The sequence below is a fragment of the Mustela erminea genome, chromosome 1, assembly GCF_009829155.1.
Source record: "Mustela erminea isolate mMusErm1 chromosome 1, mMusErm1.Pri, whole genome shotgun sequence".
NCBI classification, from domain to species: domain Eukaryota; kingdom Metazoa; phylum Chordata; class Mammalia; order Carnivora; family Mustelidae; genus Mustela; species Mustela erminea.
The window spans coordinates 127,798,109-127,823,370 of NC_045614.1; the positions used below are offsets into that span (position 1 = coordinate 127,798,109).

Consider the following 25,262-nt stretch of genomic DNA (forward strand, 5'->3'; position numbering starts at 1 on the left):
ATGTCTATAATGAGTGTTTCCAAATTATAACTCATCTGATGGAGTCTCCTAAATGATTCTAAATTATTCTTCTCTGTCTTTAGAAAAACAATAACAGGGGCACCCAGATGGCTCAGATGGTTAGGTGTCTGCTTCCTGCTAGAGTCATGATCCCAGGGTCCTGTGGCTGAGCCCCAGGTTGGGCTCCCAACTCAGGAAGGAGTCTGCTTCTCTCTCTCCCTCTGCCTCTCCCCTGCTTGTGCTCTGTCTCTCTCAGATGAATAAATAAAATCTTTTTTTTTTTTTTAAGATTTTATTTATTTATTTGACAGACAGAGACCACAAGTAGGCAGAGAGAGGCAGGCAGAAAGAGAAGGGGAAGCAGGCTCCCCGCTCAGCAGAGAGCCCAATGCGGGACTCGATCCCAGGACCCTGGGATCATGACCCAAGCCGAAGGCAGAGGCTTTAACCCACTGAGCCACCCAGGCACCCCGAATAAATAAAATCTTAAAAAAAAAAATTAAAAACCTGGATATAAAAATAAATCTGCAAATTATCCTGAAAATGTGTTACTAACCTAAAAGGGAATGTTTCTAACTCCCTTAATATTGAAAATAGCTAACAAATTAGCATTAACTGAGTAAGACAAATAAAAAAGATATTGCAGATCCTGTTCACAGAAAATACTATGAACAGGGGCTCCTGAGTGGTGCAGCCGGTTAAGCAGTTGACTTTCATCTGGGCTCAGGTCATGATCTCTTGGTTGTGGGCTCCAGCCCACTGTTGGGCTCCATGCTCAGAGTGGAGTCTGCTTTGTGTTCTCTCTCCTCTCTCTCTCCAGATCATTCTCTTTCTCTCTCAAGTAAATAAATAAAATCTTAAAAAAAAAAAAAAAGAAAAGAAAAGAAAAAAGTACTGTGCGCACAACTAGTGGGAATGAATCATGGGCAATGTATAATTTGAAAAGACTAGGTACTACTTGTCAAATAAAGATACTATATAAGCTCCTGTTTGAATTATAAGTTAGTATAATAACCTAGGAGCAATATCCAAAAACCAAACAGACACATCAAAGTGTAAAACAGGTCTTGTAATTATTACTTTTCATAGTGAGGCAGGGGAGCACATCGCTTTCCATGAGTCAAATAAGTGATTCTTCCAAGAAAGCTAGATTGTCTCTGCAGGGCAGGAAAAACTGTCATTTACAGAATTGTACCCAGGAGCCTAGGATGTTAATTTATCTCATTTTGTCCTCCTTGTCTCACGTAGGATTAAGTAGTCATCAGGGATGAAACAATGAGGACAGCCAATGAAAGCCAGAGGAGAAATGACTTAAAATACGATGTGTTTGTAACTTTGCCCTACATATGGCCTAATGGTCTTTGGGAATTTAAAATAATTTTGGATAAGTGATCAGAATTCTAAAACAAATTTAAGAGTTTGACATCCGAGATTTAAAAACTAATAAAAATGAACAAGAATGCATTGTTAATATTCATTATCATTCTGTAATTCCAAATCTCACTACCGGATCCAGAATGGCTTTAATGGCTCAATTGAAATTCTAAGAATGAATATGTTGCTAAATTTAATGCAAAACTATACAAAAGTGGTTTCTGATGTCTAAGTTGTACAATAAAGAATAAATATTGACTGAAATTCCGTTAATATGTGTAGTGGAGAAGGATGAGTATTAGTAAGAGTATGAAATCCCTTTCTGTTTGTATTATTGTCACTAAATTAGCTATGAGAACTAGTGGTCTAATAATCATGGCTTGGAATTTCTTTCATTGTAATTAATAATAAACAAAAATTTGTGTATTTTAAATTTAACAAGTTTATATTTTATCAGTTTTCTTGGATTGAATATTTTTACTGGATATAAAAGTTTAAGGAAACTGAATAGTGCCATTTTAAAAATGTTTTGTTTTTATTACAAAATATTACATACTCTAAGTAAAATATATATACATACATATATGTATATAAACAGTACAGGGAAAAAGCAGTTGAAAATAAGTGTCCCTTTTTGACTGCTCTCTCCTCTCTTCCCAGTCTCCGACCGTATTCTTAATAATTGGGAGTAAATTCATCCAGATGTTTTCAATACCAGTTCTAACAAACACACTTGCACACATACACACAAAAATTAATACAGTGAAGACAATTTTTTATTGCAACAGAAGTAACTCCCTCATTCTTTTTGATGATTAGCTCAATCTTAATTTGCTAACATCTATTAAAGCAAGAAAATCTAGATAAGGAAATAGGTTTATAAACAGGTCTGAAACCCAAAGGATAGCTTCCCCAGATAGAGGAGTCAATAAAAAAGACAATTACATGTAAAAGAAAATTACATGCAATTATATTTGTTCATTGTTTGTCCTTTCTGTGATCATTAGGTGGGGCAGAGATTCTGGCTTTTTTGTTTCATAAAGTGTAGTCAACTGAGCAAACACTGTATAAGCGTGGTGTCATTTGTAATACATTTATGTTTTAACAAGCTGAGAGGTATTTTTATTTTAATCAACTATTTCTTCTCCTGCAGAATCACTTAGCAGTGTTGGTATTTTCAAAGAGCTACATCTTAGAGGAAATAAACATAAGTCTGTACTTTGAAAATAAGAAAAAATGCAATTTTATTTGTTAAATTACTCTAAATTGCAATCTAACTGGATTTTTGAATAATTGAGCTTCCTGTCCCTTCATCTAGTCTGTTAATATTAAACAACCCTACTAACATTTTGCAGATAATCATGCCTAAAGTAGTGCTTCAAATTGGGCTGTTAATGAGAGTGCCGGCAGATCTGAGCTTCTTGCAAAATCTATTATGGATTGTTTTAAAACTTTATTAAGGGTATATCAGATGGGTCCATAAAATACAGGGATGTTTCAATACAGAATGTGACTTTTATTAGTCCTCTCATGAAAAACGGCATCGGTTTGATTCGAGATGGCAATAAAAAATATATAGCCTGTTCTAGGGAACTCTATTTCCCAGATCTCGAGATTTGTGATTAGTAGGCAAGGAATTTATATCATATAGCAGGCAAGGTAATGGACAAAGTAAGATTTACCTTATGAAACATTTCCATTGAAAGTCACATTTCTACAGCCTGGCAGATAAGATATCTCCTAATATTTCTTGTAAGCATATTCAAGGATTATATATACTCTTTTGTCATGCTTAAGAGGAAGAATGAGATGACCCATTTACAGATAGTTAATATTTAAGTTTGCCCCCAAATTCTGGAAAATGGGAGTTTCACACCTATCTTTACAACATCTGAAAAAAGTGGAAAGTAATGCCATATTCTAATTTAAAATATGTCCAATTCAAACAAACTTAAAATGTTCTCTCTCCTTCTACAAAATAATTATTTAACACTTTAAGTCTATTATGACAAAGATTCCTAAACCGTTAGGTTTATATACTGGACACACCCTTCTGACTTTTATAACACCTCTTCCTCCATCCTATTTCAGCTTAAAAGTACATTCTTTTTTCAAAGAAAATTATCTGTTTAAGCAGAATATCATACTTGTTTTAAGCCTATTTTTAATTTTTATTTTATTCATTTATTTTTAAATATTTTATTTATTTATTTGACAGAGAGAGAGAGATCACAAGTAGCCAGAGAGGCAGGCAGAGAGAGAGGGGGAAGCAGGCTCCCTGCTGAGCAGAGAGCCCGATGCGGGGCTCAATCCTAGGACCCTGAGATCATGACCTGAGCCGAAGGCAGCGGCTTAACCCACTGAGCCACCCAGGTACCCAAGCCTATTTTTAAGACATGAGTGAATGTGAACATTTGAGCTCAGACATTAGAAGTTAATCATGTTTTCCAGGAGTCTCTTAAAAAAATATCTGTAAGTCTCTGGACTAATTTTCTATTAAATTTTAATAGAAATGTTGTTTTATGCTATGTCTTGAAAATGATTCCTTTATATTTAAGAAGTGCAATGCTTCATTTTAAAGCCTTACTGAAGTCCATCTCTTCTTACTCCTCCACTCTGTTTTGTAGCCATTCATCCTTTCACCTGACATTCATTGGACAAGCCGGGCCCAGTATCCAGCATCAGTTGGGGATCCTAGAAAATTAAGACAGGATTCTTACCTTCAAGGCACTTCTAATCTGATGGAAGAGACCGACAATTTGACAAGTAAATACAATATACTACATGAAGCTTTAATATAGAAGGTTTGCCACAAAGGCTGGGGGACTACAGAGAGATAAGGAGACTAAGTGTTCGCTAGATTCTTGGAACAATGGAGTCCAGGCAAGTTCAGGGAGAAGATGAGCATGGGCTCAGTACACTCCCTGAGTATAAGCCCTACCTCTAGCTTTCATCATTTTCATCACTAACCCAGTTTTCATCATTCTGTCTTTTCCCATTTTAGTGTTAATACTATATAATTATTAGGGAGTTTATTGACAATAAATTTCTCTACTGCTGGACCACATCTTTTAAATGAGACTTTGGGGAATATGATACTTCTCCATAGTAGAAGAGAGCTTTAGAAGAAGCAGACATTACATTTCTCCCTTCTTTTACCTCTAAGGTTATCCTGATATCTTGTATTTCTTTCTGTAGTAGGATATACCTTGAAGATTACACTTCTGGTTAAGTCTTACTCTCTTGTCTAGGTTCTAGGTTCAGTGGAATTTAGGAAGATTCCAACATATCATCAATATCGTTTCACAGTACAACGATTTTTCACATTTGCAAACACCTTTACTATTTACATATTCTTTTTCACCAACACATGTTAATTTGAATCTTAAAACAATATTCCCATCAGTTTGGTATGGCAGATGTTATTATCCCCATTTTAGATACAAGAAAGCTGAGACTATAAAAGCAAGTACTGTGGCAGAGCCTAGATGAGACTTTGTGCATTTTTCTTGCCTCTTCATGATGACTTTCCTTTACCTGTCCCAAATTAAATTAGTCCTAGGATTGATTATTATTACAGAAACAGGGTCTGAAAACTCTAGCCATTTTTTAAATATCCATAGGAGGTAATATTCCTTGTTGCTAAAGAAAAATATTAGTGCTATTTAAGATTTTCTTAATCATACATGTATTTTACATACATGTTAATATTTGACCTCTGCTTCTAAATGTTCAGTGATAAAATCATAGCATGTTAATTCTTATTTCTGATTTTAATTAAATTTTTTTTTTGATTGAGCAGCAGCATTATTTTTCAGCTGAATAAACTTGAAAGAAATATCTAGCCCCCGATGACAGTGTATGTTGCTGTGTGTGTCTGTGTGTGTGGTTGGGAGGTTCTTTGAAAGTACCAAATATAATAATAGTTTTAATAGCAATGTACCAGGATATCGATTATAGTTATGGTATGTAGGATAATAGTGAGTTAGAAAATGATTTCCTCCTAATAAATCAATTAGTAAAGAGTAAGTCTATGTGAGTGAGACTGAGTATGAAGTTGTCAAAAAAAATTTATTTTTCCTCCACAGAAAGTTGTGTAGAAGTTGACCAAATCCAGTCAAGGACAATAATTTATCCAAAGATAATCCACAGCCCAGTACCCCAAGTGATTTGGGAACATTTGATTAAGATAAAGTAAAATGAAGTAAATTATAATCTTGACAGCTAATCATCAAAACTGTCAAAGACAGAAGAGTGGTAGTGTTGTAGGGCAACTCTTTGCATTAAAAAAAGTTGACTACAACCTTTCCATCTCTAACCTAATATAGGTTACATCCAAGCAAGGCTGACATCTGGGAAATACCAGCTAGCTGCCTCCAAAGACTTTTCTCAGGTTGACACAATCAAATTGTATTTCCTTGAATCCAAGAACAGGTCTTGTCTCCATTTCTGTCTTCTTAGTGCAGGTGAATATGCAAAATCAGAAAATAACATAATGCTTTACACTACAGTTTATGCAGCATAGTCATAATTAACCAAATCAAAATTGGAGTTGTTTGTCAACCATGAAAAGTGCATATTGTGGGGAAAACTAAAACAAAAACAAAAACAAAAAATCTCTGGGCTGAATAAACATCAATGCCTTTTCTTCTCTTAGAGGTGTCAGGTTAGCTATGCTTCCACCAAGCTCTATACCTCATTCTGGGACTCAGATATAAGAGTAGCCTCTGTCTGGGACTTGATTTCTTGGTGCAAGAGGGCAGAGACGCTGCAGTACACATTCACGTTTAAAACTTCTCCTCAGCTTTGGGTCCAGAAATAGCAAGACCAGCAAGAAGATCATCACTGCTGACTGTGAACAAATCTAATACATTTGACCTGTGTTTTATCTCACCACTTTTGTAGTTCAAGAGAACACTCCATTACCCCTTTGGAAATACCCTATAAACGTTATGCTCTTGCTTCAGTTCCATTATGGGTTCGATGTTTTCCATATCCTCCTACAAGTCCAGGTGATTGCAGAGTTAAGCTTATGATCATGAAATAAAAAATTAAGCAAAAAAATATTAAAAAAAAAACTTCTGTTCAGAACTGGGCTGTATCACTTCCACTCAAATACCATTGGTCCAAGTAAGTTACATGACCAAGTTGGCAATGGATAGGGGAAATACTGTCTTCAGGGGGTCACCAGGTCCATATGACTGAGGATGTGTATCTATAATCTTTTTATTGGGTAGAATGAGTGTAACTGGGAATTGTGCTGATTGCTGATTTATTACTTCCTAGTTTCAAATTCATTTTTTGCTCTCTTTGTGAAAATGCTTCTGGGTCTTTTAAATAATTTCACTTTCCTTGCCAGTAAAGAGTATAGGAGAAATGTTGTAGAATAAGGGGTGTCTCTTTTTGTTCCAGCATGCTGTCTTAGGCAGATTCCTGAGGCAACCTCTCCAAAGACTGGCTCCCTTAGCATATAAGTCTTCACCAGCATCTAGTTCTTGCAATGCACAGGCTTTCCTACTAACCAGTTTTGCTAATGCAGGCCGTTTGTCCAGCATTACCTGGATGGCTTCTCTAGCATTAGATTGCTGCATTTGTGCAAAGCTTTTCCTGTACCAACTCCTACAGTGCAGACAGCTTCCTCATCTTCTGGCTCCTGCAAATGATTGGTGGTCAGCAATACCCAACAACCAGCAGCTTCCCCGGCACACACTTTGGGTGATGTGGTCCTAAAGAGACACCTCTCCATAGAGAGTTTTCTCCAGCACTCTAGAGAGCAGATTTCTGGCAAGTTCCAGAGGTCATATTTCTAGCAAGTTTTGATGGCGTGGCACTACAGTGGCTCTCTGCCATCCAGTGAACCATGACCACACACCCTCCAAAAATGTCTGGATCTCAGTCCTGGGGAGACTTTTCTTCAGTGTCCCAGTTCAGCCATGGGTAGTAGCTATAATCTTGTATTCTTTAGAGTTCCCTGTACTTCTTACTGTCTAATTCCTATTTCCTTCAACCTCCTGTGATAGTTTGCAATTATTTGCATTAAACTTTCCATGTTCAAATTACTATATGTTTCTCTCTCTCCTAATCAGACCCAGGCTGATACAGGAACCATACTATAATCTATCACAGAGATCTAACACATGCAGTTAATTACATGAAACTTGTTGTTCAATGGGATAAATTAATTTATTCATTGGTCTATAGGAATGAGATTCCCAGAGTTTGCTGGTTTAAGGCTCCATTTCTCCTGGGCATGCTTGCATGGGTTGTCCTCTTTCTGGAGTTCTATGTTTAAGCATCTTTGATTGCCCAAACTCTTTTTCAAGCTTTGTAAGTAACATAAAGTTATGGTCAGCTTTTCCCATTTCTCAGAGAACAGAGTTACCTCTTTTTTTTTTTACTTTCATTGATTTTCTGTGGACTTTCAGAAGACATCTAATTTTTTTTTTCCTCCCTCTGACTTCTTGAGCTTGGCCTCACTGGAATCCTCACCTATGCCAATATCAGATACATATTAGAAATGACTCATGAAAAGTAACTTTTTAAAAGGCTTCATCCCCTTAAAACAATAATTGCTCACTTTCATTTATTTTTTTGTTAAATATTTTTATTTATTTATTTGCTAGGGAGAGAGATAGAGAGAGACTGAGCTAGCAGGGGGGAGTGGTAGGCAGAGGAGAAGCAGGCTCCCCACTGAGTAAGGAGCCCAATGCGGGACTCAGTCCCAGGACCCTGGGATCATGATCTGAGCCGAAGGCAGCCACTTAATTGACGGAGCCACCCAGACGTCCCACTAACTTTCATTTCTGATACATTTATTAACCAGTGTAACTGTTCATTGAATTATGTGAGTATATGGGGAATATATCTAGAAAACACAAAGAAAATTTTTGATTAATGCTTGTGTTAGAGTAAGAACCATATATGCCTTTGTAATTTAGAATTTCTTTTCTAAGAATCTGCACAGAAAATGCAAATGATTTTATTGGGCAAAAGGAACTTAACTTACACTTTTTATTAATATATGTATATAATTTTTACAGAAATATTTATTGAGACTGCAGCTATTCCTCTCAATTTAAGTGAGCAATTCAAAGAGTTATTTGAAGAAATATATAGTGTTTTATTTTCTTGTCTAAAATCTCCTCTAGACTAACTGCTGGTGTGAATAATGGATAAGAAGTTCAACATGAATATATTGAATATAAGGTAGGTAACACTTTGCTGGAACTGTGGAAATCCCAGAGAACTTTCATTTCTGAGAGACACAGAAATAGGACCTAAATGGAAAACAAGGTTATCCTAAAGTTCTGCCTAAAAGGCAAGTAGAATCTCTGGCTGCTTTAATGTCAGAAGCAGTTTAGTTGTTGTTTAACTTTTGCTTTTTTCCATCCTCCAATTATATATAATCTCGTATCATACTAGATATCTTAGTTACTCTATGTAGCCTCAGGACTAGTGAAGAAAGGCTGTGGGGTTCAAGGAAGAAGTCTTTATGCCTCATTAACCTCTAGAAATTTCCTCCTGGCCTCTTTCACAGCATTAACAGCTTTTGGATTCCATTTGAAGTTGTAGGTTTATGCTTTGTGAATTATGGAATTTATGACCTTTGAGATTTCCCTTTCCAAAGATCTCATTTTACAGATGAGAAAATTGAGGCCCAGAGAAGAGAAGGGATCTATTCTAAGTTCCAAGTGGATGGATCTGAAGTGACCACTGAAGAGATTTCTTGTGTCTGTGCTGGTAATTTTCATCCTGTTGGAGCTCCTGTGGGCAACAAGGGCCACTCTTTACTGGTATCAGGGAGCACTACTTGTAGAAATAAATGGAGATTTAAATTTCTACAGCTGAAGAAAGAATGTCCACCAGGGGACTGTCTGCATGTTGTGCGAGTTACGCTGACAATGTGTGGCTCCTAGAGGTCCATATTGCTACCCAATTTAAGAACGATCACCCATATTTGTCATATTCCTCCTGATATAAACAAGAGTATATAATTAACACTATGAGATTCTGAGTGTATCTGTGTGTTTTAAGCCAAAGGGTTTTTTTTTGTTCTTTTTCTTAAACCATTCTTAAAACATTCTTTTTTGTTTGTTTGCTAACTTGCTTGTATATAAAGAATCTTTAAAAGAAAAACTGTCATCGCTCACTTCTATTTGCAAACCATCTGGCAATTCCATTTTCCAGTGACATCCAACAAAAGGAAAACAGTAAAAACAGTAGCAGGAACAAAGTAAAGACAGGTCATGTCATCAAATAGAGAACTTATGTACAAGCAGATTTGAGCAGTGCTAAATATTGTGCCCTAAAAGCATAATTAATAAAAACATTCAGGGGAAGTTTTTATCTTTAATCTGACTTCTCATTAATTTGAAATTGAGTTAACTTATGACTTAATGTTGAAAAATAGGAATCAGCATAAAAAGAGCCTGTGTCTATAATGAAGATAATAAGCAGGCTCTACCAGATGGCAACATCAAAACCTATGGCAGGGTCACACACAGAAATCAAGTATTGATTTTCAAATGAGAAAGGATGAAAAAAATGGACTAGAATATTTTTTTATAATGGTAGAGATTTTTATACAGATATTCTAATAAATCTGTTTAGAATGTGATCTCTCTATTCATTACTTTTCCTATCATATTATACTTGGCATTTCTGTTATCCATAATTTATTCTAATATTTATCATTTTATTTACAAAGATTTTGGTATTTCCCCTTTCCCTGGGTACAGTGTGTCATCACAATTTACTGATTCTTATTTCCTTATATTTCTTATGGATACCAATAGCAGGACACTCTCAATGGTTTCCCTGATATTTTCATGTCATCCTACATGTTGACGCAAGAACGACTTTCAGAAATCACATTTTCATCCTATCATTGCTCTATTCAAATATTCAAATATCTGTCACTGAAAACCACACTCCTGCCTGGTTCCTATGGAATTTACCTCTTGAGTTGAAGCCATTCTGACTCCAACTCAAACAAATCATTCATATGTTCCTAGAATATACTCATATTCATTCAATAGGTCTTTCTACCTTCAGAATGTGCAATTAAACAATTTGTCAAAATGCCTTCTACAAAACACTAAGTCCTTAAGTTGTAAATATTTCACTTTCTAAGATTTCTAAACATGTTTCCCCAACATGTTTGGGAAACCTGAGTTAAACAAAGTTAAATGATTCCTCCTTTGCCAGTTTTCATCAAGAGAGTTTGGATATACAGTTTTTCTCAAAATTATTTGACTATGGAACCCTTTTCATGAAACCAATTGCTTGCTGCTTATCTAGCCATATGCATACGCATATAACTATTCTTTTAAATCTGATTTATCTATTTCAATTAAAAGCTCCAGAAATATCAAATATAGAGTTACCATTTAATACAATTCCACTCATTGATATATACCCAAGAGAAATGAAAAACTGTCCACACAAATTTGCATATGGATATTTATAGCAGTATTTTTCTCAATAGCTTAAAGACGGAGACAACCCAAATATCCAACCACTGACAATGGATAAACGAAAGTGGTATATTCATAAAATGGAGTATTATTCTGCCTTAAAAAGGAAGGAAATTTTGACACAAGCATACATAATATGTAAAAACCTTGAAAACATTAAGCTAAGTGAAAGAAGCCAGTCACAAAAGGCCACATATTGAATTATTTCATTCACATTAAAGTGCAAAATAAAGAAATGGAGACACAGAGTAGATTTTTTAAAAATATTTAAGTGTTTTAAAAAGTGTTTAAGTGTTTCAAAAATGTTCTAAGAAATGTCCAGAATAGCAGATCATATCACACCGTTTTATAACTCCTTACCAAGGCTGCGTTTCAATTAGCAAGGTCTTAGTAATTATCTGACAAATGAACTAGAAAAAAAATAGTCTAACAAAAACCTATGGCTATCACATCCTCTAGGAGCCTGTTAAAAATGCAGATTCTCTGGCTGATCCCTTACCTGCCGAACCATAATTTGCATTTTAACAAGATCCAAGATGACTGATATGCACATTGAAGTTTGAGAAACACTGAAGTGTAGTCTCTTCTAATTGTTAAGAACACTAAGCTTTTACATAGCCATTTTGCTTTCTCATGCCTTAGGGCTTTTAATAGGGATTAAATCAGTTCACTTTTAATAAGGACAGCACCTAATGAATTACAATTAACCTAATTTTCTCAGCTGCAGTTTTAATGTTTCCCAGTACTCATTCAAGCCTCCAAAATATGATGATTATTTAAAATAGAAGAAATTATTAAAAAAATAGATAACTTGTTCAGGTCTTTTAGCCCCTTGAATTTTATAGGCATACCCTCTTTATATATCATTGATTTAAAAGAAAAAGCTAACCTTGAATTTGTTTAAAGATACAGAACAAATTATTTTAAACCAACTTGCTTTCTTATCAATGAAAGGCAGTTTATACCTGATGAAGTTTTATAATATAGGTGAGGTTCAGTGGGGTGAGGTTTGGAGCTGATGACCGAGAAAGAATTCTTGAGACATCTTTGGTGCGAAAATGGTGGTTTATTAAAGTACAGGGACAGGACCCATAGGCAGAAAGAGCGGCTGCCTGGGGTTGTGTGGGTGGCAGGTTATGTAGGAGGGGGCCGGGGGAGGGAAGGAAAAGGGAGGTTTCAATAGAACTTTCATATGCTAAAGAGCACCTATAAGATACCTGATACCAGAGGCCTTGCCATTCTCAAGGTCGTTTTTTCTCTTTTTAGCAAGGTATTAACATTAAGATAGTTGGGAGATTCCTAAAGAATGTCACATTATGTCCCACCCAGGAGTGTGGGTGGGGCACGTTGGGGGTGGTGCTTTGTTCTCAGCCAGCTTTCTGTTCCCTCATCAATAACCACCTTTTTCCTTCCTATACTATTGTCAACATTTCTTGATGAATTAGTGGGAGTTATTTTGGTCATCCTCAAAAAAAAAAAAAAAAACACATAAATATACACGGAGAAGAGAAAGATTTTCATTATTGTTATTTTTTGCAGAGCTCCAAGAGATTGTGCTACTGCTGGGGTTGCTGTAAGACTTACAACACCACACTTCTGAAAGCTTGCTGGAACCAGAGAACATTATAACTGAGAAACATACACTTAATTACTGTAAGGACCTACTTAGCAAGAGGATTTCATTAAAGTTAAACTGTTCCTGCTCCCCTTGCCCCAGGGGATTCACTTAAAAACAAGTCCCAGAAACCAGCTCCAGGTAACAAAGCCCAGATACAAGGGTGGGTCAGGCCGCGTGGTGACATCCGATCAGTGGGGGAATGCATACTGTCTCCCTGGTTACCAAGGAGTATGGGCCCCGCCCTTTGGGAGCCTTTTGGGCACCAATCCCAACCAAGGTGATAGGCTGGGTCAAATGTCTACTAGGGTAAATTGTAACTCAGTTGGTCACCTAGCATCACTGTGGCGTTTCCTGTGTGTGTTACAATCTCATTGGTCACCTGTGTGTGGCCAGGCCCGACCGCATGGCCTTTGCCCTTAAAAGCTAGACTGTGACACTGAGAAGGGTCACCCTCTCTGGTAGAGGTGCGTCTCTGAACGTTCAGTTATATTCTTGAGGCTTGACGCAAAATAAAGCTTTGCTTAACCTTCGCTTTATATCAGTCTTGCTCCTTTAATCACGGACCCATTATTGAGGCATAACAATTACAACATAAAATATACATATAAAATGCATTCCCATCAAGGATTATTTTTGTTTCTCCTCCTTCCTAACCCTGACCTCATGCCCACATAGACAGCAAAACCTAAAGTATCATGGTTTTGCTCTTCTCCATCCCCACCCTGAAATGGACGTCCTATACACCCCAATGATAAACTCAGACTAACCAGAGCTAACTCCCTTCCCCATCATAGGTGTGCTCCTTAGAAGTGAAGGCCTCCTCCAATGAGTCATGCCACTCAGCTTGGTCAGGTGGTCTATTACTAGCGCTATCAAAGGGTTTTCAAAAGGCCCTACTGCTTTTCTCAGTCTGCAAAACAGACTATAAATAAAAATTAATTTATGATCAAGCACCCTTAGTATTTTGATAACAATCACAGAAGCCCACACTTTTATACAAGGTCAGAAGCCCAACAGCTCCCTTGATAAAAACAACATTGTTTAGAAAAATTCTTTGGATAAGATTCTTTAAATATCTCCTTCCTACATATGGGAATGCTGAAATATGTTAAAGTTTATGTTTGCAATAGCATGAAGCACCTTACATATTTACAATATATACTATTCTTAGGAATATACTATTACCAATGAGACACCTGTATTGAAAATGTAATGTAAAAATAAATATGCATACTCTCATATGAGTGTGTGATTTTACTGACAATGCATATAGAATATATCCATCAGATGTATCGACAATAAACAAAATGAATGACATTCTTTCATGTTGATATTAATTATATTTGATGAGGGAACAGAAGGCAAGCTGAGGACAAAGCGGAAGCTGACACTCCACAACAACCCCCGCCCCCCATATATGTGACATTGCTCTTGCACTCCTGGCTGCTAAGGAAATGGAGAACAGTTAACTTATAGAGATCACAGTCCTGCAAGATAAGAGTCTCCCTCAGTTTATAAAAGTCTTAGCAATTTACATTTCTATCAATAACCTAGCATCCAGAAGGAAATGCAGATACAATTAAATGTCCTTCGAACCTGCAGCCCTTTGACAAGATACTTGAAGCAGGCAGAGTGTAATGTTCTTCCAGGAAGCTCCCAACTATCTTCATGTTAATGCCTGCTAAAGGGGAAAAACAACCTTGACAATGGCAAGGCCCCTGGTATCCCATGAGTTTTCTTTAACATATGAACATCCTTTTGAAACCTCCCTTTTCCTTACCTCCCCCAGCTCCATGGTATACAATCAGCCGCCCCTCATAACCCCCATGCAGCAGCTCTTTCTGCCCATGGGTCTTATTCCTGTTCTTTAATTAAGCCACCATTTTGCATCAATAATGTGGGAAACAAAGGGAAAAGAAAAGTTATTAAATTTCCTTACTACCTAGAGCCCACTGACAAGTCCTTGACAGAGTGACAAGTCCAGGGCAGAGGGACATCCCTCTAGGGACTCAACTGCCTTCACCTTAATATTGTGCTAAGGGCAAAAGGCAATCCTAGCCTGACTGTCTGACCCCCACTCACCCCAACCAGGATCCTGTAAATCTACTTTAACATATAAAAATTCCTTCGGAAACTCCCTTTATCTCTAAACCCTCCAAGATACATGCTGGTAATCATCCCCAAGCATATGGCCCACCGATATACACCTGAAGGATCTCATGACTAAGATTTTACTAGACTGTAACAAATGACCTTTTCCCAACAACAGCTAGCCCCTCAAGGTTCTGGAAACCTTGCTTCCAAAATTCCTTAAAGATTTACACTCTCCTTCACCCACTTCTACTTGCAAGTGTGTAATGGACCACTCCTCACAACCCCAGGAGAGTAGCTCGTTCTGCCCATAGGTCCTGTCCTCATGCTTTAATAAACCACCATTTTGTACCAAAGACGTCTCAAGAATTCTTTCTTGGTCCTCGGCTCTGGACTCCACCCCCACTGAATCTCACTTACATTCTAAAACTTCATCACCAAGATATCTCAAAAATTCTTTCTTGGTTGTGGACTCCAGACCTCACCCCATCAAACCTCACTTATGTTCCAAAATGCCAACCAATATTCAAGGAAGTGCTCATTTAGCCTATTAAGAAATTAAAAACTAGAATGATTAACAATAAAGGAACTTAACTTGGGTTTATGAACTAAAGCATACAGTTGTTTTCAGAAATGAGTAACTTTAATTCTTTCTATGAAATCCTGTGCACACAGAAGGGATTCTAGACTTCAGAAGCTTACTAAAAATACAGACACATAAAATCCAAGAGCAAAATAACAAGCTAATTTTAACTGGCTTATTTCCTGATTAAAAATTACACGTATGCATTCAGAGTCCCTCTTAATGAGTACTTATTGAAAGATAAAAAGTCTTCCTTGTTTAGAAATAGAGTTTTTTTAAAAAAAGAAAAATTTTAAATCAATTACCCATTACTATTTTTATAATAGTATAGAAAATAATATGAGTCTTATAAGTATAGGAACTAACCACCTACATTTCACAAGTCCAGAAATGCCACTCTTTAGAATACAGGATCATACTGATCCTTTGGTGGGTGTGATTTTATAATCTAAAAAAGATGTATATATCTGGAGGGAAAACACAAATCCGAGGTGATTAAGGGTAGGGTGCTTCAGTTGGAGAATATTTTTTTAGAAAAAATGAAAAATGTGATATAATCTTTCAAAAAGATCTGCTTATTTTTAAATGAGTAGAAAAACTCAAAGTAATTGTGAATTAAATTAAAAGATCTTATTCTTAAGGACATTAAACTTGGTGGGCAGGGGTGGTCTAAGATGGTTTAGGAAGACTCTGAACTTACCTCTTCCATGGATGCACCAGGTCCATACCTACATATAGAACAATTCCTCCTGAAAAAGAACCAAAGGCTGACTGAAGAGCTTTTGCACAACAAAGGATAGAGGGACCTCACAGAGAACAGCAGGAGAGATAGAGACATGGTAATGAAAGGATTCCCACCCTGGACAATGCAAGCTGCCCTGGGGAGAGACAGTACTGAGGGACAGTGAACAGATTCATCTGTCTTGGGGCACAGAAAAAAGTTGTAGTTTAAAAGGGCAACTAAAAAATGAAGGAACTAACCCTCCACTAAACAGTGGAGGGTCAGAGGCATGGGCTAGTGCCATGGTATATGCTACTGCTCCACCTTGATAGTGCAGATAGGCTCTGAGTACCCTAGCCATCCTGCTACCTCCATGAGTCTTAGACCCCTGGCCCACACTGGTCCTAGATACCCTGGGGCATAGGAAGATAGGCCAAGGTTTAAAAGAGCAACTACAATATAAAGGAACGAATCCCAAAGCTCTGCCAAATGGTGAGGGAGCAGTGAAACACTCTGGGCACAAAAGGGCAGGCAAGCACCACTGTTTATGTTCTCCCTCTACCTTGATAGAACAGAAGAGAACAGGGGATAGTGCCCTGGCCAGCCTGCTGCTTCAGTGAACCCCAAGACCCTAGCCCACACCTGCCCCATTTGTTCCTCTAAGGAGACCACATAAGGCAGACCCAACATCCCTCTGAACAGTGCTCACTCAGGACAATTCAAGCCATCTCACCAAGGTGACCCAGGTGCAAAGAATCCCAGGATACTCCATGCCCATATCTCCTTCTACTGGAGATGACAGTCTAGATGATTGTGCAGAGAGCCTACTTGGGCTGCTGCCCTGCCATAGTCACCGCTCTGTAGAATACCCTGGAAATCTCAGACTATGCCCACTTCAGCTGAAGCTGTCCCAATAGGGTGCCCTCTATGTGGAGAGTCCCTGGACTTCCTGACTCATGCCCACTTCAGCTCCAGCCACCCAACCAGAATGGCCCGAGTGTGGGGTACCCAAGGACCCCCAGCTAACACTCACTAGATCTCCAGATAGCCAGAAAAAGCTGCCAGGCCCATGTAGTCTATACTGGGATGTCCCTACACAAGACTATTCCTTCAAGTCTATAAGTAGTTGTTTGACCTAATTCCTAGAAACAAACACGGAAAATTTAAAAAAAAAAAAAATGAGGAGACAGAGGTATATTCTCCAAACAAAAGAATGAGACAAAACTTCAGAAAAAGAACTCAATGAAATGGAGATAAGCAATTTACCCATTAAAGAGCTCAAAGTAATGGTCATGAAGATCCTTACTGGACTTAGGAAAAGAAAGAATTAACTCAGTGAGAACTTTAACAAAGAAATTGAAAATAATTTTTGAAAAACCAATCAGAGTTGAATAATTCAACAACTGAAATGAAAACTACACTAATTCAGCAATTCAACAGCAGATTAAGATGTGGAACAACAGATCAGTGATAGGGAAGACAGGGTAATGAAAAGCATCTAAGCTGAATAGCAAAGAGAAAAAAAAATTAAATAAAGACAGGTTGATGAATCTCTAGGACAACATCAAGCATACTAACATTTGAATTATAGGGGTCTCAGAAAGAGAACAGAGTGAGAAAGGGGCAGAAAACTTATATAAGGAAATAATACCTAAAAGCACCCCTAACTTGCAGAAGGAAACAGACATACATATGCAGGTCCAGGAATAACAGAGAGTTCCAAATAAGATAAACCCAAGGAGGTCTACACCAAAACACATAATAATTCAAATATCAAAAATTAAATATAAAGAGAGAATCTTAAGAGTAACAAGAGAGAAATAATTAATTATGTTCGAGGGAAACCCCAACAAGCTATCAGCTGATTTTTCAGGAGAAACTTTCCAGGCCACAAGAAAGTGACATAATATATTCAAAGTGCTGAAAGGAAAAAAACTCTACGATTAAGAATATTCCCCTGGCACTGTTCATGGGCAACCCAGGTCCTTCTGATTGAGGACCGAAGGAGAAAAAAAAAGACTACTCTAGATTAAAGTACGCAAGATTATCATTCAGGACTGCTAGAGAATAAACACTGCATAATCCAGTAATTCCACTACCACCCAAAGAAAATGAAAACACTAACTCAAAAAGATATATGTGCCCCTGTGTTTATTGCAGCATTATTTGCAATAGCCAAGATATGGAAACAACGTAAGTGTCCACAGCTAGATAAATGGATATTTATACACACATGCACACACAAACATGTACACACACACACGCAAAAAGGAAGTTAACTGAACTCTAAAAAAGAATGATATTTTGTCATTTGTGACAACATGGATGGACCTGGAGGGCATTATGCTAGGTGAAATAGGTCAGACAGAGAAAGACAAATACTGCCTGATTTCACTTACATGTGGAATTAGTTACATTATTAGACAAATGAACAAACAAAAACCAAAAGCAGAATATAAATACAGAGAACAAACTGAAAACTGGTGGTTGTCACAGGGGAGGGAGCAGGAATGTGGGTGAAATAAGTGAAGGGAATTAAGAGGTACAGACTTCCAGTTATAAAATAAACAAGTCATGGGGGTGAAAAGTAGTACAGCATAGGGTATATAGTCAAAAATATTGCAATAATGTTGTATGGTAACAGTATCTACACCTACTGTGGTAAACATAATATAATACTGAGAATTGTTGAATCATTAGGTTCATTACGTTGTTGACTAATATTACATTGTTGACATTGTATAGCAACTATGCTTCAATTAAAACAAAGAGTACTAAACTTACGTTATCATTATGGTTCTTCATACAAGGCAACATTTAAGGGCCATGATCCAGACTTTGGAAAGAAGTCCCTTGTTGCCCATCATTCCCAGACACTTCCACATGGCAATTTGCCCTGATTGGCTGCTTCTGTTTCATTGCTTTTGCAAGTGGCAGGAGCTACTGTAATAGTAGGTTTGTGGTTGGTTAATTTTTATCCTGGCATACTACGAACATGAGGCCCCTGTGAGAGATGTCTTGCTTATCAGCCACAGACTTCTGGGACCTCTTTTCTCTGGTCTTTCTCTTTTTGAACTACCAGAGAAGCTGTAACTGCCATAAATCTGTATGTCCCTAATGAAATTTGGAAAGTGAGCCAGCTCATCTTGGCGAATTTGTATCAGTTACAGTCTCTTCCAGTTTGTCTCACTACCAAATACACTTTTGACTGTAAGTGTTAGCTGAAAGCTGAGGTGTTGAAATGACCTCTCCAAATTATTAGAGGAGAAGTGATGGGCTTCGTTTAAAAGATTAACTTAAGGGGCACCTGGGTGGCTCAGTGGGTTAAAGCCTCTGTCTTTGGCTTAGGTCATGATCCCAAGGTCCTGGGATAGAGCCCCATGGCAGGCTCTCTGCTCAGCAGGGAGCCTGCTTCCCTTCCTCTCTCTCTCCACCTAATTGTGATCTCTGTCTGTCAAATAAATAAATAAAATCTTAAAAAAAAATAAAAGATTAACTTAAAAAAAGAAAAAGTGGATTTTCCTTTTCATAGCAAAGTTCAGATTTGATTTATACATGTGGTTTTCTCTCTAGTCTAAAAGACACAGATACTTAAGAACAGCCTTAGACTAGAAACAAAGAAAGATTGTGGGTGTGGCAGGGTTGGCTTTGCTGTTAAAATCGTAGATGCCTTCCAATGTCAAACAAGAGAAAAAACTGACAACAGTACACCAATTGGGAATTTTTTAAAGAAACTAAAGATATGGAAGGAGTGTTGTTCAGTCCCAGGATTGGATGATTAGTGTCTACCCCTGTTCCTTACAGCCTATTTTGATTCAGTGGTGGGTTATCTCTTTGTCTGGTTAACTCCCATAGCACTTCGCTTGCACCTGCCTTGTATTTACTCCTACTATCTTCTACTGTAGCTGTTTGTTCATCCAGCTTAAATCTTTTATTGAACTGGAAGCTCCTTGGAGACAGAAAGATAACCTTACACATATTTTTATCTTCAGCAACATATATCATAGGAGGAAAATTAAAAATAAGGAAAGAAAGAAAATTTCTTGAGCATGTATTATGCATTAGGCAAATGTAAGGTGTTATTATATGAAAAGGTACAATAACAAATTCGTGTTCCCTGTCTTCCTTTTGTATTAATTGAGACCTAACCCTACATACACAGATGTAGATAAAAATACCAGCTTTATTTTTCTAACAGTTGAAACTGAAGAAGATTTAGGGGTATAGCAACAATGGGCTTCCTAAAACATATGCAGAATTAGGCAAATGCTCTCATCTGGTTATAGGTATAGCTGAAAAACCCCAATCTTCCCCATGTGGGCTTGTGCCCTTGTTAAACATACATTATAGCAGAAAAGACCAGAATGAGCACTTTCTGCAGGCATTTGGGGATGCTAACCAGGAGATAGGAAGGTAGGCTAAACTCCACAGTTTTTTCCCCAAGCATACAGTTTGCTTCTTCAAACCTGCCAATGAGATGATTTGTATCTTTCATCTGTGGAAAGAAGGCAGTGAGGAGGAGGCAGAGAGATGTCAGGATTGTTAGACTAATGAATATCCTTCTTCTATGGTCACATAGTAGGGGAAAGGAGGATTTTCCACCACCAAGTTGTTTTCATACAACATTTCATTTAATCTTTCAATCTATATCAGGTTAGGTAGAGTGATTTTGGTTATTTAAATGAAGAAGGGAAAGCCCTACTTCTTAAGTAACTTGTTCTAAGTTTCAGAGTTAGCTAATGTCAGTCAATAGTCAAACCCAAAGTGCATGCTCTTAGCTTAACATGGTCCACAGCGAATGGGTCAAACACATATTTGATGAATGAATGCATGGGTGGATGGATGAAAAGGAAAAAAACTTGGCATACAATTATGCATCAGCTATGATAAATTCCAAGAATTTCAATTGATTCAAGCTTTTAAACTTAATGACTTCCATATTGTAAATATGTCTTGATAAATTAAAAAAGGATAACTTTTTTTTTTTTTTGGTTTATGAGGAAAGACTGTATGGAAATTTTCTCAAACTGTTCTGCATTTATATCATCCCAATAGACTGTCAACTCCTGGAAGTCGGGAAGTACTACTACTACCATTATATACTCCCTAACACCTATAGAAATTCAGAAGTCCCCTTATAGATGACTATGAAGAGAAGCAATGCACAGATGTAGATAAATTCTTAATAATTTCTTCAAGTGAATTTTATTAACTTAAAACCTCATATGTATGCATTTATGTATGTGGGTGGATAGATGGATTGATGGGTAGATGAATAGTTAGATGATATATAGATAAGTGTGTGTGTGTGTGTATATATATATATATATATATATATATATTTATTTATATGTGATATTTTTTCTTAAAGTGCCACTAGCCTCTGGTATTGGGTGCACATCTTAAGTTGAGAAGAGGCATAGTGGTATGTCATAAGTGTGGGAAGAATTATTATAAGGGAAGATTCTGATTAGCGAGGTCTTTCTGAACTAAGAAGACAATAAAATCAAAAGGCTTAAACTTACACTTAAACAGAAGGAATATAGGTTACATGTCAGGAAGGCTTTCCTGAAGCAAGGGCTATTAAACAGGGTATGGAAAAGATTTGCAGAACCTCCTCCTTTGGAGTTCTCTGATAATCAGGATAAACCACCAGCTGGTTTAGATACAGTGTTGCTTGGGCAAGGAGTGGCCTGCATGAACTCTCAAAGCATATAATAAAATTATTTGGACTTTCTTTATCACAAAATAATTTTATTACTCCAGTATTCTCAAATAATGCAACACAATGCTGAGCACACAGCAGTTGCCCAATGAAAGTTTACTGACCAGATTCACCAGTAAAATGGCTGTAGGGAAAAGGAGAACTGGATTATCCCCAGCTCTATAAACAGTCTGAAACTTGGAGGAAATCAGTCCATTCCTCCAGGTCTTCACTTCCCTGCTCTGTGGATTATAGCCTCGAGTCGAAGGTCCCTGGGATTCTCGTAGTGCTGCGACTCTGTGGTTCCGATTAACCTAATCTGTATCCACTTCACGTTGGCTATCAATATCATAGAAGGGAAATAAGAAAGGTTGGCTTCTAGTGTCACTTTGTCCACCAATTAGCATTTTAAGGTAGTTCAAATCATTTAATTTCCCTGGGATTCCATCTATAGAAGCCTTTTTGAGACAACAACTCTGTTATTCCATTACAATGGCATACCAAGTTACATTCTTTGCTTATTCATATTATCATTTCTGATGTTTTTCAGGGAAAAAAATGGCTCAAAATATTATCAAAATTACTTTTAAATATTTTAACTGTCCATTCATTAAACAATATACTTTTATGTTCATTTATTTCTGTCAAATTTAAATTTATCTCAAATGTCTAATCAGTGTTTATTATCAGTTCCTTTGTTAAAAATATGATAATGTTAGTTACTATTTTATTTAGAAAAAATATCATTGACTCCATGGGATTACTATGCTCAGAGAGTCACACTAGTTATAAAATGCTTCACCCATAACTTAGAAAAGCCCCATAGAGAAATTTCAGAAAGTTCAAACTAAGCTACAAGACTTTGATTTGCCCTCTAGAAGTAAAAATGTGATTTACCTTTTCCAATGAAACAGACTTGTTATCAGCAAATATTTACACAAAGACCTGCTGATAACCAAATGGTTTAACTAGCCAGACGTTAAGTGACAAACCCAGCATGATAAGAATCTGTAGATAAAGAAATGAATAAAGGTATACTGACTATATGCTGCATGCATTTATATTTGAATGGATGTGTATTCATCTGTCCATTCATTCATTTAGTAAGCATTCATGGAATTCTGCTATGTACTAGACACCTGTTACCTGGGGATGAGAAAGTGGTAAGACATGATAAGACATGGCCCTTTCCCAGAAGATATTCCCAACCTAAGAGACAGTACAAATGTGTAAATAAGTACAGTGCCCTTATGAGTTCTATACTAGAAGTATACACAACACGAAAGGAAAGCGAGTGTAACTACAGGCCCAGAAATAAGAAATAATAGATTTAGATCCCCCCCAACAAGAATGACAGGTGTTGGAATCAGACATACAAGGTAGCTATGTGTGAAACAGTAAAGGAGAAGGATATAATTATAAACATGAGCATACAATAGAAAGAACTCTACAGATTGGAGAAAAATAAGATTTTTAAAACTGTAAAGTTAAATTATTGATATCTGAAACTCAGTAAACTAGTTGAGCATATACAGTAAAGAAAGAAAAGAAAATAGAACAGAAGAAAGTAGCTTGCGATAGAGAATTCAAGGGTCCAAAGGGTATAATCAAAGTAACAGAACAAGGGGATGTTAAGCAGTTTCCTGGCCTCTGTCTGATGCAAATCTGATGCAAATACCACCCTCTACCCTCAGTTGTGAAAATAAATGTGTTCAGACATTACCAAATGTCTCTGAGGCACAAAATCACTCCAGTTGAGAATCACTACCATAAAAAAACATACGAGAAACACAAATTACTGGCCTATTTCACTTATGGTTATGAATGTAAAAATCCTAAAAATAATTGCAAATTGGATTTAATAGCAAATGAAATATTAAGTCCAGTTGAATTTTGAAATGCAAAGATGATTATATATACGAAAAGCTATAAGATGATAGTCCATGTTGACACATTAAAGAAAAACCCTATGTCCTTTCATAAATATATATGTATATGTGTCTGTACATACATGTATATACATGCACACACCATATACTAGGGTGTCCACTAGTAGGCGGTTCTTTCACCTCTGTATTTTCCTTTTTAATTTACACCTTATAGTAACCAACCTGTCATCTGAATTAAGAAACCATGCTTTAAGTTCAGCACTATGCCTGAGGAAAAGGAATCCCACGTAACTGAACTAATCACAGAAGCCTTCTCCACAAGTTTATAGATCTTTAGAGAAAAGAATAAAAAAGTAAGAATAGCTAATAAGGCCATTTACAAATGTTTCATTTCCATTGAAAAGTAGACTCCAGATTTATTTTAATAGTACAACAAATGTTTACTATGTTGATCTGCATTTTATTTCATTTTATTTTATTATTTTGTTTCATTTTTTAATAATAAAAGATGGGAAAAGATTAATGAAGTGCTAAAAGATCTGTATTTTAAAAAGCAATTCCAAGAAGTTACATTCAACTTATATTAGTGCAAAAAAAAAAAAAGTGTTTTCAAAAGATTAATTCTATATCTGTAGCATTCAATAAAATGGTTTTTAAAACCAACCAACCCTTACTGTTAGCATCCAGTAAATAAATATGAATGACTCATTAGTGTACTCCCATGAATTGAAATGCTCATTTGCAGTGGCTTTAGAATGCACCCAATTTCAAAATGACCTCCATTATTTTTTATTTAATTATGTATGTAAATGAATCTGAGATCACTGTATGTTCTACAATCCAGCAAGCTGGTTCTCCAACATCACTACGTCTACCAGCCATTTAAGGAAATGAATAGGAAAAGATTATGAGATGTAAGGAGACTGTGAGCTGGTTCTTTACTCTGGAGGATGTTGCACTCCAAACCACCATCCCCAGAGCTACATCTCACTAAGCAGGAAGTCAGTGTTAGCTCAGGGTCACACTCCTGATTCTCACAAATCCTGACCTCCCTCTGACTCAGTCTGTGCAAAAGGACATGGGTTAAGCGAAACCATGGAAATCACTTCTCTAAATGTTTTGACGATTGTATGAAGAGCAACTAACTTCAATTAAATATGAGATAATTGCAGGTAAATGAATTAGGGGGTACAAAGTGTATCAGGACTTATTAGCCTGATAGTTATTATAAACATAATTGCAATAGTTATACCTACCACCGGCTAATTGCTGTGCTGGGCACTTCAAATATATCTATAATAAGGATGACGGTGATAACAATACTCAACTGAAAGAAACAAAGAGATTGCTGCCTGTCAGGGAAAGGAAGGGTCGTGACAAGAAATATTCTCATCATGCAGTCCATGCTGTCTTCAGCAGTCACTGTCCCACTTTTCATTAGGACACCATGGGGTCCTTCAGTCCTCCTGTTCTGGGATATTGAATCAATAGCGAGAACACCACTGACAGATAATCTCAGCAGTAATAAAGATTTAAAGGAACCTGTGTAAATTTAGGGCTTGCCTTTATTAATTTACACTCTCCCAGGCAGAGGACCTTGCTTGGGGTGTGGCCTATTTCAGGAAAGCCCAAAGGCAGTTGCCTTTGAGTATCTGTCTGCTTACCTGGGGCTTTTCTTGTTGCTGCCTGCCAGAATTTGCCAGAAGGGACTGAGTCACACTGCTTCCTGAGAATTTGATAAATCCTCTAACCTACTCATACCTACAACTTGTCTTGCCTGGGCAGTCCCAATCAAACCCACAGCCT

General features: G+C 36.9%; 1 protein-coding gene across 1 annotated transcript in view; it reads right to left on the reverse strand.

Annotated features, from left to right (window-relative positions):
- Positions 1 to 25,262, reverse strand: part of LOC116589932 (EGF-like and EMI domain-containing protein 1) — a 174,379-nt gene that overhangs the window by 99,367 nt on the left and 49,750 nt on the right.